Here is a 17,041-nt window from a genome sequence, read left to right on the forward strand (position 1 = left end):
ATTTATTATTACCTATAACTACTTATGATATTTTTTAATTATTACTTTCTCACATAAAACACCAATTGGGCGTCAGACATGGAACTTTGAGAACTTTTTGCAACGGGTAAATAAATGATCGCAATGACATTATTGTGAAAATGATATCAATTTTTTTGCTATAAGTATTTAAAGAAAATTCGGCGATTCTTTTTTAGAAATCTCTTTTATTCTATTTTTAACAACAGATTATTAAGTAGGTATAGGACAAAAGGACAAAAGGAAAAAAACGAGGTAGATTATAGGTAAATATTATAATTTAAGGTAATATAAGCTAAACTAATATTACGGGGGAAAAATATGCTCATAAAAGTGAAACTTGTTTCGCGCACGTGGTATATTGCGTAATTGGATTAATTAAAAAAACTTTGACACATGAAGACTATTTATATTGTTATGTAAAAGGAGAAACTAACTGACATATCCATTTTGCATGACGTAGGTTTTCATTATATCCCTACTAAGAAAGGATTTCAAATTTTTTAAATAAACGAAGTTTGTATGGGTCAGCTAGTATAGGTATTCCCAGCTTTTGTTCAGAGAATGGACGATATAATAAAATAAATAGTCCAGCAGCTGAAATTCACCTACACCCCTATACATTTCAGTCGGTTAAGTACCTATTCTTTAGTAGCCAATAGGCTACTTGACTCATATCTAATTTCGTCCAATAAATGATTATTTATTATAGTATTTTGCTTAAGACAACGAAATATATCAATAACAATTATTAAAAACGCAGGATGGATATATAAATCCAGTTTAAAAAAATACAGTTTTTATTTTTATTTGAAACTCAGAAAACGCTGTCAGCCATGATGTGACGTCATTAAATATGTAAACAAACAAATGTCATCCCTATTGACTAACGTAGTATCCATATATATAAAATTTCATGTCCTCCTGACTAACTTATATATCAATGCACAGCCTAAACATCAAAACAGCTGGTTCTAGATACATGAAATTTGGTGGGTGTGTTCTTTGTAGGTAAAGAGAAGGTATCCACTAGGAAAGGATTTTTTGAAATTCCACCCCTGAGTGGGTTAAATGGGGGTTTGAAATTTATGAAGTTCACGCGGGCGAAGTCACGAGCATAAGCTAGTTTTTATATATTTCTAAAAACTCATAGTAAACGTAAAAAATTATCGTTTTCTCTATATAAATTGAATAAGTTATTAAGTAAGACTTACAACAAAGTGATCTTTGCAAAAATAAATTTGGGTTGCAGTCGTTAGTGATATAGGATCCCTTTAAGCAAGTCTTCGCGTGTTACGTATATTTATTTCACTGGGCACTCTAATCCACAACTTTCCTGTGGTCTTTATCGATGCGTTTTTACATTCTCGGATGATACAATAACGATAATTACTATATTTTTCATGTAAACTAGTATAGAAGTCATGTTTATTAAACTTTGGTAGGTTATGCTGTTGTTTACAAATGCAGACGTCAGAGCACAGATAATCTATCGGCCAAAAATGGCCGACAGTGTTTTCACCTGTCTAAGAAAAATATATTTTTAAATTAAAGTTTTACGGATTTTAGGGCGCAAAAAAATATAGTGTTAATTTTTTTGATCTAATAGGACAAATATTAACCATTTAAGACCTACTTAAAAAAAGTGTCAACTAGCCTATTCCGGACGTTTTTCTATTTTCGACAGACCTGTGTCATTTGAAATAGATGTGGAATAATGTTTTTATTCAAACGAACTTTTACAAGTGCTTTTGATTCGTCAAATTATTTAATCATCTAACTACCATCGCTGGTTCGGCATGCCTTTCCTACCTAGAAGAACTATTAAGAAACTCGGCGGTTGCTCTTTTCAAAGATTCTATTTACAATAATATTGTCATGTATAAAAAAAAAACCTATTTGTTTGTCTTTAGTTTAAATTCAACGGCACGTAAAGATTACACGCACAATTTTTTTTGGTATATTTTTAATGTGTTAATGTTTAGGTGTTCTTCTTCCTGTGCTGCGTCGCCATGGCGGCCGCTGCCCCGCAGTTCATCGCCTCATGGCCCGGCTACGTGGCACCCGCTTTCGGTTCTAGGGTAAGAAATCAATTGTTTATTACCTCAATCAATCAATCAATGAGCCTGTTTGCGCCCACTGCTTGACATAGGCCTTCCCAAGAGCGCGCCACCACACACGACCCTCTGCCTTCCTCATCCACCCACTTCTCGCTACCTTCTTAAGGTCGTCACTCCAGCGGATTGGAAATCGTCCCACACTGCGCTTGCCGATACGCGGTTTCCACTCCAGAGTCTCTGCCCCAGCGGCCATCGCTTCTGCGGCAGACGTGGCCTGCCCACTGCGACTTCAGCTGGCTTATTGGTTGGGCTATGTCAGTCACTTTGGTTCTCTGAGGGATTTCCTCGTTACGGATTTTGTCCCTCGGAGATACACCAACCTAGCCCGCTCCATAGTATGCTAAACGACTTTGAACTTGTGGACAAGGCCAACTGTCAGTGTCTACGTTTATTGCCTACTTGATAATATTTTTCAAAGCTTATCATTGAAAAAACATGGGAAAACAAATGGATTCTTACTGAAATTTCAGTGTACCTACTTATTTACAAAATATATGGGAACTTTGTCTTAGCTCGAGTGGTCGAAGCGCCTGGGGTAACTCATACTTTAAAAGTTTTGTATTGTGTGGCACAATAGTTATTATTTGACCAAATAAGTATTTTTTCGTTCTTTCATTAGAAATAATTTTAAGTAGAAACACAGTTTAAATGGTCTGAATTTTTTTTTTTGCAAATATGGGCTCTGGCTTCTTTTAAGTATTCAAATGTGATCGAATCGAATCGGTAATTTTATACCTACAGCCTTTAACTTCGTGTAACTTGACAACTCCGTACGGCAGATTAGTAGGTAATAATAATTCGGGTATCACGATACCGTGTACCTCTGACTATATGTACCTACCTACTTACCAAAGCTTTTCTTCTGGGTCGCTTGATAATGTGCATTCAATGTATTTTCAATTTCCTTTCAGACCGTCGTGGCTGGACCAACTGTCGTGAACGGATTCGACGGCTTGAGCCGCTTCGTAGCCCCCGGGTACGTCGGCGTATACTAACGCAGCCCCCCGTCTCCATCTGTCCGGACAAAAGTTAACGAAGTACTCTATGATTGGCACGTCTAAATTGTTATGTACATAACTGAATAAACACACGCTCAAACTTATTTGTTTCATTGAATCATCATAATCATAATTATTAATTTTGCTCGAATAATATGGTACATGTAAGTACCTGTATTATTTACATTGGGTCTTAAAAATTAGGTAGGTAATCACTAATCACATTTCCTTTCAAGCATGGAGTGCAAAATTTATTGAACCCAGCGTCTCATCTCCCACCTTGTTAAAATATTGTCATTATGTAAAAATTATTAATAATTATTATACTATGCATTATTTAGAATTTCTCATTCAAAAATTCATCAACATAATAGCTTTTAATTTTATCAAAGTGATATAATTAAGCATTTAAATTATTTTAACGTTTAAACTATCGTGAGTGATTTTCTATATTTATAATGATAATATTATGATTGGTATAAAGTTCTGATTTCCTAGAATAGCGAGTGCCGTCTCATAATATGGCTATGTAACGGCACTGCTGAAGAGCGTTTATTGACATTCAATCAGATTACTGATAGATGACGTGATAATCTTTTCACAATAATATATATCAATAATCTGCCTGGTATGCTGGACACAATACCCGTTCCGCTTTGCTTAAGTAGATACAGAGCCTTTTTACTAGCAGGACGATTCTAAATCTATAGCAAAAAAAACGCTTTGTAGGAAATGGTGAAGCAATGTTACAGTGAGGTAGTTCGGCGCTATCGGTAGGTAGCGTAGGTACATATCGCCATTTATGTGACGGACGCTATCCTAGGAAACTACATAGAGTCAACTATTAGATCAGCTAATCAAGTAATCACATTACGCAATGAATTTCCACCTAACCACATTTTCCTGATATGCATAGCATCCGGTGCGGTTGTAGCCTAGGCAAAGATGTTATTAAATCTATTAGGATTTAATATATAATTAGTATGCGTATGTATGAAATGGCAATCAGGGAGGGAACGCCCCGCACACCCGTTTAGCTCCCGCGCTACCCGGTGCGGGCGAGCGCGGGTGACGCAAAGTAAAGTAAAATATTCTTTATTGCACACCCAAAACGATAGAAATATAACAAGGATGTTTGCAAGTACAATATGCGGCTTTATCGCTAAAATAGCGATCTCTTCCAGGCAACCTTAGGATAGAGGATATAATAAAAATAAAAGAAAGCGGAAGGGGTGTACTAATTAAACAAAGTATGTAAGTGACGTGAGAGTGTGCGGGGTGTCCCTCCGCCTCATACCCCGATTGCCATCTTAATCTGTCGCGGAGTATACGTGAGTACTGAGTACCTACGTCACCTACAGTCTGACCACCATAGACAGTATAATTTGACTTATACAGTTTTTTTGCTTCGTTTTTTTGATAGACCTTCTAAGTACGCTGAAGTATTTTCGCCTACTTTTGTGCGACCCACTATTTCGGTCGCTTGATATAATCTAGGCGGACATAATAGACTATAACCGCGATAATCATTATGCAGGCGAAGCCGCGAGAAAGTCTTTTATGGTAGAAATTGTCCTATCGCGACATCGCCGTATATGGAGATTAAATTAACATATGCGATAGAATGACATCATTTTATGCGAGCATATTCAAAATTCTTATGTAATTTGTCGTGCTTTATCAATTCTAGATTTGGATTGATTTTAGAACTAATTGATAAGAAAAATATTTGAATTTTAATTTATTTTGACTTCCGGAAGTAATAATTCAACATGTTTTCAAGAGACTGAAATGTATTTTAGGAGTAAGGTTTCGATTCTAGTGGTTCTGGGTGGTTTTCGGTGCGAATTTATCACATCACTAGTCCGATTAGAAACTGACATAATTTTTGTCTGTCTGTCTGTCTATTGGTCCAGGTTTATCTTCGAAACGGAGAGATAGAATTAATATCTGCCGTGTATGTGGTTCCCAGATTTCTCTAAAAATGTATTTGGGCTCAAAAATTTACAAACAAATCTTTGAGCTCGTGTTACGTTGAAACTACACATTTTTACAAAAATCTGGCAAACACAGATTTGTCTCTAGAAGTACCTACCTATCTACAAAATTTCATCGAGTTTGATTAGTCCATATTCAAATGAGACGTTTGTACTTTGTATAGAGAGCGCTGGAAAGCGCGCTAGGGAAATCACCCTAAAAAATTGACGAAGGTAAATTCTTAAATCTCAGGAAATATATGGAAGTTGAAATAATGGCGGCATCCTATATACTTATCTAAGGCATTCATGTACCGTCTCTACCGTGTGTAGATTATAAAACGCGCGAACCGAAGTGATAGTAAAAGTGGTCAGCTCAGTATAATGGGAGCAAAACAAACTTCTTATTCAATCTGGTTCTGCTGGGTAGTCAAAGGCATAATAGGGGTTTATGTGATGAGTTTCACTGGTAGACTGACAGTATTGATTTCTCCGTTTCTACTTGGCATACAGCCTTCGATGGGAAAGGGACAAATAATAAAGGTAGGCTTTTGCACGCTGAATTGTTGTACTTTGGTAAGACTTTGGTATATAAGTTTTTGAATGAATATAGTTTTTGAAAGAAAGGAAGAAAGAAAAAATTTGAAGGTGCAATATGGTTGCTTGCTCAGGTGATTAAATATACAAGCTCCTGGTCCAACAGAGCAAGGCAAAAAAATAGCAAGCCATGTCAGCTATAAAAGGTCTCCGATCGTCATGTCGGAATTCAAAAAAGCGGACACACGTATATAAAAAAAAATATACAAATTCGGCTGAGATCTGATTTGTACATAGATAAGTACAATACTCAGTCATGCTCATGAGTCATGAGCCTCGTGTATTGGACTACTTGTTTTACTCGTTTTATATACCGTGGGCCCTAAATCATTCTGCTGTGACATCTCAATGTAGGTATTACATCAAGGAGAAATGAGACAGTGAGAATCGGTAACACTAAACAATTAGTGGCATCGTGGTGGCATCTGATTAGTGAAAACTTTTGTAAAAATAATTTTTCTGCATTTTAGATCGTAGACCTATAAGTTTATCTATTAGGTTAGTTTGATTGATTTAAAAATATGCAACGTTCTGATATCTAGGTAGGTACTGAACAACATTCACTGAATTCTAGTCTATCTATTTTTTATTATGTTGATGTAAGACTGCGGTACTCTAAAAAAAGGTAAACAAAACAAACCTGTGGAAGTTGCCGTGATTAAATTGCTTAGATAATAACATTAGGCTCAGTCCACATACGAGTAAAACTAGTATCCAGTAGTAAAACTTGTTTGATTATGTATATAAAGATATTAAACTATTATATAAGAACGTAAGCGGTGCTCTGAGAACCTATTAAATTTTCGACAGTAGGTACAATACCTAATTGTTTAAGGTTAAAGAAAAGTTTTTTAGCGAATTAAGTTTTTTTTTTTCTTGATATAAAAGTTAAAATCGCAACGCCATTATGACAATGACCTAAGCGCGTATTCACAGTTCATTCATACCTCAGTAGATAGAGATACCTTCCCACTGTCTTTTCTTGAAACTATAAATCTAAATAAATTTTGCCGAGTGTAATCCGAACTTATGTAACTTTAGTTCCGTGTAAGTTTCCCACAAAGATCGTAGGGATAGTAAGCGATTAGCTTATCCAGTTACGCAAAAGTTAGCTAATAACTAATAACAGTTGGTAGGGTTCGAGGAAAGGAACTGGTGATACTGTTACGATTGCGAGTAGTATGTATAAGGTATGTAGGTATGCACCTACCTACCATACGTGCGTGTGTGGTGGGCTATGGCCTAAACCCTTCTTGTTATGAGAGGAGACCCGTTCTCGGTAGTTGGTCGGGTTGTTGTTGATGACGATGATTGATGATAATATTACGTATTCTCAAGCCACTGTTTTTATTGACGATTTCTGTTCGTAGCACGATCCTAGAAACATGAATATATTATAAACTATTATTATTCAGTTAGTAGGTACTTACATATTGTATCGACCGTTCGACTTAAATAAAATAAGTAAAACATAGAGCTTTAAGTAAATCACTGAATTTAAAACAGAAACTCAAGCTCGCGTATGTAGGTATTTTTTTATACAGTAGGTAGGTATATACATAACGTCTTATTTAACTGAGGTTCTACGACTGAGCCTTATAAGTATACTAGCTTATTCCCGCGACTTGGTCCGCGTGGACTGCACAAATTTCAACGCCAATTTTAACCCCTTAGGGGTTGAATTTTCAAAAAATTCTTTCTTAGTGGATGCCTACGTCATAGTAGCTATTTGCGTGCTAGATTTCAGCCCGATCCCTCCAGTAGTTTGAGCTGTGCGTTGATAGATCAGTCAGTCAGTCACCTTTTCCTTTCATTTTTTTTTTTTTTGTTTTAGTAAGAAGTGAAAGTGAAAAAAATAATTTTAAACATTTTTTATAAATAAACACTAGCTTTAATCTTAGTTCAACATTTCTAAACATCGACCATCTCTCAATTAGAATGAACAAGTTTAAAATATGCATACGGGAAAAATATAACATTTATGTAATCGCCTTATACCGTCAGTTTTACTTTTTTCTAAGCCTTAATTTTGTGCCAAAGCGTTTGCAAAATAGATAAATGTTTTTTTTAATTCGCTGAAACAAAGCGCAAGAAAGTAAAATAAACTTACAACCCACTTTTTAGTCGTGTTAGATTGATATCTTACACTTACGTAATAATTTAATAGAGATGTAACTGCCGGAATTTGTGCCGATGATTATCAAGCTAGCGACGACGATAAATTTAGGCTTGCAGTGAGTGTAAAATGTTTATAATCAGTACTTTATTAGGGTTCCGTACCCGAAGGGTGCTAACGGGACCCAACAACCAACTAACCAACTGTCCGTCGGTCCATTTGTCTGTCAGCGGCCTGTACCTACCTACCTATCTTGTGAACCGTAGGTAGACAACAAAATGATAAAAACTTTAAAATAACTGCCATGAAAATTTGAAAAAATTAAACTGTTATTTCTTGTACGATAAGTACGGAACCCTTCGTGTGCAAGTCCGATTCTCACTTTTTTAAAAACGCCGATTTTATTTGGAATACTTTTTCTTTTTTAAATACAGAACAATCCTTACTTGGAAAACGTTTCAATTTTTAAATGTAGAGCATTCCTTACTTTGAAAACTTTCTTATCATTAAATCAAACAAAATGCCTAGTTTGTCAGTTTGCTCATAATAAAAGCTCTAAAAATTAGTACGAATGTTGGGAACACCAATATTGACCGGACTATAATTTTACTATGTATAATTTATATCCCGTAGTGGAGTTTTAGTCAGGTTTATTCAACTTTGATCAAAATCGGCTATTATAGAACATGAATTATAGCTTGACCAAAGGGCAAAAGGGGCAAGGGCAAATAATGGCAATTATTGGAATTTAGAATTAATTTCAAAAAATTCTTTAAAAATTTTCAATAACAATGTCATGGGGGGAAAAAAATATCATGAGTGGGTAATAAACGAGAAAAATAACGTCGTCTCCTAAAGCTAACTTGGATGATGCTTGGATGCTACAAGGTTTATTTATATGCACTGAGTATTTAGGTACATGGTAAGTAGATATAGGTTTATTTTGGTACGTAAGTACGTGAATTAATCCAGCGGATTCCTCTGGATTCTGGCGGCGTAAAACTGTAGCGTCTGGAAGTCCCTACAAGAGACCTAAGTCCAGCAGTGGATGTCTATGGGTTGAGGATGCTGATGATGATGACTGACGAGTTAATTGTTTACGAATCTTTGCAGACAACCACATTAAGCCGATTCCCATTTGCATGCAGATGAACTTATTCCCACGACATAATAGTATGAGTACATGAGAGATTTTCGATTAATTTTCCGGAGAGTGTTGTTGCTTTTGACGTAATGGTGGCAAATCAATCAACATAAAAAACTAGGTGTATTTTACATAGTGATAGTTGGCATTTTCTAATTTTATATGAAGTAGGTACTAGCTGACTGGCGTCAGCTTTACATGAGATAACTGTAAGTATAAGTCCCGCAATTGCTATTGCGCTGGAACTATGTCTCATTAACATCGAAATGACGTCATTTTGACGTCAGCCGAAATAAAAATATACCATCAGCTCGAAACTTCAGTCTAGTGATGACGTCACTAAAATGACGGCCACGCGCATTGGCAATTTGCGGGACATTTTCACTGTGACCGCTCGTGAGCTGGGGCGTGGGTTGCCTGTATCCACAGACCATTAAGCCTAACCTGTATCTAACCGATAGACGTTGGTTTCAAAGGTGTTGAGCTGGCGCTGGTTCGGTCCACGTTCGTAACCAATTTTTCGTAACCACCTATGGAAAACGATTAATACTTCGTCTTTTCGTAACTGGTTATTAATTAAGAATATTTTATCCAGATTCGTAACGGAATAAGATTAAAATAACGTTGTTTCGTACCTGGTTAGGTACTAAACAAGAATATTTAATACGGGTTCATAATGAAACACGAATTGCAACTATGCTTGATTCACTTTGTACTTAATACTATATCTAAAGAAGATTATTTCTTATTTATATTTTAGCGAGTACTTACTTACTCAATAAAATTAGATAAATTTTATAATTTACATAAATGTAAAATAAAAATTAAATACACCTCTACCTCTCACGAAAAATGTAATGATTAATGAATATGCAATGCCTCTGATATTTTCGGAACGAATTACGTATTAAAATCATAAATATTAGCTGTTGTATCTCCAAACTAACACGTAACACAACTATTTCCTTCCTAGTGGTATGCATATTTTGTATTTATTTCAATGGTAACAAAGTAATATTGCCCACAAACCTCGATCAAGACAATCTCCTCTCTTATAAAGTCAGTTTAAATAAGCTGAGTCGATCGCCGAGTAGATTTTTTCATTACTCCATATAGAAGACTTCAACGGCCTGTAAGCGCTAATAATATTTTTTGTTTGAATGTCACAAATACGTAAATAATTTATTTATTTATTTTATTCATGTACCATTAACTTATATACCTAGTAATCGTTTAATTTTTTAATCTATATAAATAACAATGAATCGCCGAAATGTATGTAACTTCCGAACGACTGCACCAAATTGAATAATTCTTTTTTTTGTGTTCGTTATCGTCAGGACAAGGCTAAAACTACTTATAAATGAATATTTTTCCGTATAGTAAATATATAAGTAATAATTATACACAGAAGCATAAAATAATTTATGCATTTATATCTAGGTAAAATCATTTTAAATATTTAATTCTTAGTAGGCATGTTTGTAGGTACTTATATAAGTATAAAAAATAGATGAACTATATAAGTCCGTAGGTAGGTACTTACCTATTTTACCAGGTGAGTTAGATATCAAACCCGTCTGTATGCATGAATTATGACCACCTAGAGATTATAACTAGTTTTAGTAATAGGAATAACGCTCATTTGGCCGACTTTCTATTGCGGTCGGCACGATGTAACTTATTTTTTTTTATCGAAGTCCACTCTACGATTTATTTTATTTAGGCCTAGTCAAGGATCGATCGAAAAAAAAACTATAGTTGAAATAAGCCTACCTACTAACCCTAAAATATTAATACCTAAGTACCTACTTAGTTTTATATTTATTTCAAAAGTGTATTGGACATTTACTCAAATACATTATTATAATTATCTCAACCTAATTTACAACCACTTAGATTTACTTAGTTTTGTATTATACTTAAGTATATAAATATCATTCTACATAATGTTCTCAAAGGTATGTGAAGTCTACCAACCCGTACATGGCCAGCGTGTTAGACTATGGCCAAAACCCTTCTCACTCTGAGAGGAGACCCGTGCTCTGTAGTGAGCCGGCGATGGGTTGATCATGATGATGATGATATAATATCAAGTATGAAGTAGGTAAAAATCATGATAGGTACAGTTCACTTTCAAGATCACTTATGAACGTAAAGAATACTGATATTTTTGTTTGTACAGCAGACTAAATTACTTAGTCTAATAGCTTTTATTTGGTTTACAGTCTAAAAGCATTTTGTAAAAAGTATGTTTAATTTTGTAACGTAAGTAATTAGTCAATCGAGTTTTCGATTTCCTGATTTAAAGAAATGCAGGTTTCAATGTGTTAACTATGTCACTTTACGAACAACACGCGATTTTTTACATATTTATGCAAACGGTTTCGATTTGCTTATTAAAATTGCACCAGCCTACCTATTAGGTGGTATTTTGTTGCTTTAGCTAGTGTACTAACGTGAACTTTAGATTAAAATCTATATTTTCTTGGGTATAATAAAACTGTACCTAACTTGCCGCGGCGAGTTAACTTGTGCATATTAAAATATAAAAGCAAAAGTGTGTCTGAATGTCTGCTAATTTTTCACGGCCCATCCGATTAACCAATTTTCACGTTGCTGTATCAACGATAGCTTGCATCTAGTGGGTGGACATAGGCTACCCTTTGTCCTATATGTGAGCTACCACGGGATAAAAAAAACTAAATCAACGTAGACTTTAGGCATCATTTATTTGGCCCGGAAAATAATTTTGGGGACGGGATTTTTGAAAAACTAAATCCACCCGGTTAAACTAGCGGGACCATCTAACCCGAATCATTTAGAAGTAATACCAAAAATACTTTTTAAATTGTGCTTCCACGTGTAGGTAGTGGCAGTTGCGACATAATTTCCGATGAGCTAACACTTCGCATAATAAAGACATTATACAGTAGATCGCAGTGTAGAACTGTTGTATTGTGAATGACTTACTTTTACCAAAAGTGGTAGTAAGAAGCTTATTCACGTAGTATCGTTTAATTCTTCGTTATGGGAAATAAAATATGCTCACCCAATTACTTATAGTCTAATGTGTTAAAAATTAAAATTAATATGTTAGGATATACGGATACCTATCCATTAAAAATCAGTAAAAATGAATGACTGAACTTTCTGCGCATATTTTTCCTTATAAGAACTTTTGGGCGAACCGTAATGCCAAATATTGAGATACGGTTGCCATATTTGGCCACACACATTTGGTACACAATAAAAAACTAGCCGATGTTTATTCAAGAAAATAAAAATAATTTTCGATTTTATAGAACGACGACGAAGATTCAAGATATTTAAATGTGTCACAAATAGGACAAGTAAACAATCTATTTTTACGTTTCCATTGTAGAATATCGATATCATTGGCAACTAGAGCGTATCTTCCATTTTATTTGAAGACTGTTTTTCTAGCAACGTATTAATAAAGACTCAACGGTTAGTTCTTATTTAACAAGGCTCTACAATGGCGTGAAGAATTGGGCTGACGGAAGTAAAAAGTGCTAAATGAATTCGGATTTCCGCTCATTTCGAGACTTATCTCTTTGTTAAGCTTTTTGCCCTTAAACTAGTATTGGTTTGTGTTACTTAATTGTTTTAAATAAGAAGCAGACACTTTATAAAAATAAGAGAACGCTACCTATACTGAAATTTATACTTATTTACTCAAAATCATAACTCGGACAAAACTAAGCTGTGAAGTCGTTGTATTTTGGAATTTAGACGTCATTACCAATTTAGATATTTTTGTGTATTTTTGTCCATAGGTACAGTGTATTATTATACATACAAAGAACCTATTAACTATGATAATTATCTACTGAAATAATAATTAAGTACTTTGCACATATTATTACAACCATAAGTAGGTTATAAAACCACGGTGCGTCTTTATTTTGGTCCAATAATAGCCAAAAACTATAAATCCCGTTAGGTACAATGAAACCGTACGATCTTACAATTTGATCAATTGCACACAATAGACTTATGTAACATGACGTATTGTTTTTAGGGTTCTGTACCAAAATGATAAAATAAATCCTTCGATTTCGTCGAGGATCTGTACAGATTTTTTTCCAGTTCTGAGGTTAACAAAGCGAAAACCTGAAATACTTAAATAATAATTTTATTTTTTGTTGATAGAGGTTTAACGTAACATTAGTTATGTTAAACTAATTTAAGTTTAGTTTTATCTATTAAGATAAAACTAAATTTCTAACTTATTAATCTTCACAAACTTAGTTATGAGGTTCTAAACAAAATAGATTTGTTTTGAGGCAACTTATATTTTGGTTTTTATCTACTTAAGTATGTCCCAATGTACGGAACTCCCGGTGGGTGAGTCTCACTCACACTTGGGTGGTTTTAAGTATAATATGTGAGGTAGATTTTAAACAATGGTTGCTAGGTCAAAACATGGCTTGCGTTAATTGACTTTTTATTGAGGTTAATACTATTTTACAATTGATTTTCTAAACGCCACTGTTGGTTATTTTAATTCGCTTGTAGCAATACTAAGCGGTCAAGCACAATAGAACTTTGCAAGTATATAATAATTAAACAATAGCACTAAGAAAACCTACTTAAATCTAATTCAATAGTACGCCTAAGTACCTACCGAAGTGTCAATAATTCTTTTGTAATCCTAAGCAGGAAGTAGGTAGTAGGGGCTATGATGAAACTGATTTTCAGTAAAATGTGGGAAAGATAAAATTCACTGTAAGTAGTGTACCGAGATAGAGATGGTATTGGTAAAGCAAGTTTGCGGCGATGGAAGCAAAAATAAAATTAAGCTTATCGAATGCAACTATGAAAATGTAGACCATTCATAATTTCATACCACAGATCTATTCATATGCACCTTACCTGAAGTAACAACGGTTTTATTTTAGAAAATTATGAATGTTTGGGTATTAAAATGCCTGCTCGAGTGTTAATTTATTGAATAATGATCATTACTTGTTGAAGTACCTAGGTACTTAGTTATCTTGTTTCAAATTGTAAGGGTTGTTACACACATTACACTCATTAATTAGGTTTCAAGCAGTGGATAAAAAAGACGAGTTTACTATTAGGCCTGTCGTAGGTTATAAATCATTTATTCACTACCAGTTTACACCCGCAAATTAGATTTTTTTTAAATCCTGGGATAAGAATAAAAAGCCTAGATCACTTGTTGCTTATGAGAAAATTTCGTAATAATCGCTTCAGACGTTTCGAAGATATAGAATTATTGGCTTTAATAACCTGTAGAATACCGAATGATAAATACAGTTAGTATTGATTATTTAATGATAAGTATATCGAAATCACTGACTAATAGTTCCATTTTTTTTTCATAGAGGTGCTTTAACTTAAAGATACTGCAATGGAAGGTTAGTAAGTTAATTTTTATTTTTAAAACGCGCGTCTTCCGAATGTTTAAAAAAACGCGCGTTTCGCATAGTGAATTAATTGCAACGTATGGAGGGGCCCTAAAGCTTTTTCATTACATTATGCGTAACACCGTAAATATTATACAGTTCTAAACTTTCTTCCGAACATCCGTGAATGTAAGTAAATTTTTTATACTTAGTGTTAAATCCTGGATTGGATTCTTTGAGGTGTCATTTCTGAAAATCCTTTCTTAATAGCGGTCCTAAAATCTCAAGTTTCTAGGTCCAGCGGTTTGTGCTGTAGGTACGTTGATATGTCAGTCAGTCAGTTTCTCCCATTAGTATTATCAACGTGCTTAACGTCGTCAATGCAGCCAGTACAGCCAGTACAACATACATTGGTAGATTAGTAAGCTTATCATATTATCTACTCATAAATACTCGTATGTAAAAAGAAAAGTGCTGATTCACTGACAGACTCATCAACATCCTTGGACCTACAAAGCTGAAATTTTGCGGAATATTTACGTCAAGCGAAGCCGCTGGCGATTGCTAATTAAATTATAAGCCCACGCAGGGCCGGACCTACCTAGGTCCTAGACTATAAATTGAAAGTGGGTAGAAATCCACACTTCAATTTTGGTTACATATCTAATAAACATTTTTCAGCGAAATAAAAGTACCTTCAAACTTTTACGCCACTATAACGTAAGATTGTTCAAATTTCAAGGGCAAAGGTCCAACATATTTGTGAAAAATAATTGGGAAGGGAATAAGTGAAAAAATTGGCAATTGTTTGTCATAATATTATTCATTCACCAACAGAAAAGACAAATATTTTTTTTAAACTTAATATCGGGTATATTTAGCTGCGTAAAAATAAAGCAGTAAATTATATTAGTACCATACAAAAGAAAAGTGCATAGGCACTTTCTAGGCAGGCCTACTATTTGCTGTGATTGCAGTCAAGTATCTATTTAAGCCTATAAAGTAAAAAAAATACGTTCGAATCGAATTAAGTCCCGCACATTGCTAATGCGTGTGGCCGCCATTTTAGTGACGTTAGCACTAGACTGAAGTTTCAAGCTGATGGTATATTTTTAATTTGGCTGACGTCAAAATGACGTCATTTCGATGTTAATGAGACATGGTTCCAGCGCAATAGCAATTTGCGGGACTTATAGCGGCTGAACTTAAGTTACACTAAGTACAAATTTTAGCTGTACTTAAATGATATAATCTTACACTCACTGAGATAATGCAGGCTGGTTGCGGAAGATATCACAATATCAGATGTCAATCGCAGCGTGTAAACACCGGTAGCCTGTCAAATCTGGGTTAACTACCGCCGGAATAGGTTCCATCAAGATGTGCAAAGATTGACTGTAGACTGTAGACTCATTTCCTCTCGATGAATGATGAATTTTCTTTATTTCTTTACATACTTAATATTGTTTGTTTTTTTACAGGTGGCTATTAGACAGATTTGGTTTTAGGGGCTAGTTTTGCAAACTTTACATAATCGCAAACTGAGAGGTCATAAGCTATTCAAATAATTTTGATTAAGTAGGTATAAGTATTACCTGAGAACTCTTAACACAAGCTTTACGTTAAGTTAGAGGGAAAGAGAAAATTAGGCGTGTGAAATAAGGCTTAAATTGTAAAAAACATGCATGGACAACAATAATTAAAGGCATTATAAAAGAGGTAAGCAGTCTTTTTTTTAAATAGTACAAGATAAAAAAGGCGCTACTCTATGGAAGTATCTTCTTGATCAAGAAATGCTTATTATTTCACTGTAAAGTATTTCCGAGTATCTTAAGTTTATTAGTTCAAATTGCGAATTTTGATAGTTCAATAAACTTTAGTTTGGTTCATAAGAATGATTGTTTTGCAGTCCACGCCCTATGATGTCAACAATCGCAAGAATGAAAGTGCACATGAGCCTTAAAAATTCTGTGCACATATCTAGCGAATCTACAGATCAATTTACGTGTTTGTTTATATACGAGAATAGGTAAATATTAAGTAGAAATTTATATTATATATAGAAAGTATTTCATTTGTAGGTATTTCTTTTAATTAAAAAAAATCAGTTTTATCTATTGAACTAATCCTTCAGATCAGATGTATCAAGATTTTGTATTAAAAGTAGATTGAATGCATGTTAATTATTTCAGTATAATTGTTACCACGTAATGTTCCCTAAAAATCTTAAGTTAACCTTAGAAAATTCTAAATAAAATTTTCGGTACAGTTTAATTTTGGTTAGAGCGTTATTGTTTTTGTTATTACCTTCCTTTTGTATTTGCAAAGTCAAGTTTGGGGTGACGAATCAGTGGTTGGTGATTAGTTATTTATGTGCTCTGAATTATTTGACCGTCCGGTATGTAGCACTCGTGCGTCACGACGTACGACCTGAGCCTCAAGAACTGCATCTAACCGTGATCTAATGATGTAACGCTTCCGGCCCCAAGTATTACCTCATTGTTGGGCTCGGAAGCTCGATGGCTCGCTCCCATTCTTTCAGTCGGTTCAGTGAAAGGGTCCTCCGATACACTTTTACCCTCGACGGCGCCTGCGCACAAGCGGGTGCTAGTCTTACGCCGTCTTATAAATTCGGTGAAAACTCTGCGACATCACATTACGAATTCGGCGGCTGTA

This window comes from Maniola hyperantus, chromosome 16 (genome assembly GCF_902806685.2).
Source record: "Maniola hyperantus chromosome 16, iAphHyp1.2, whole genome shotgun sequence".
Taxonomy (NCBI): Eukaryota; Metazoa; Arthropoda; class Insecta; order Lepidoptera; family Nymphalidae; genus Maniola; species Maniola hyperantus.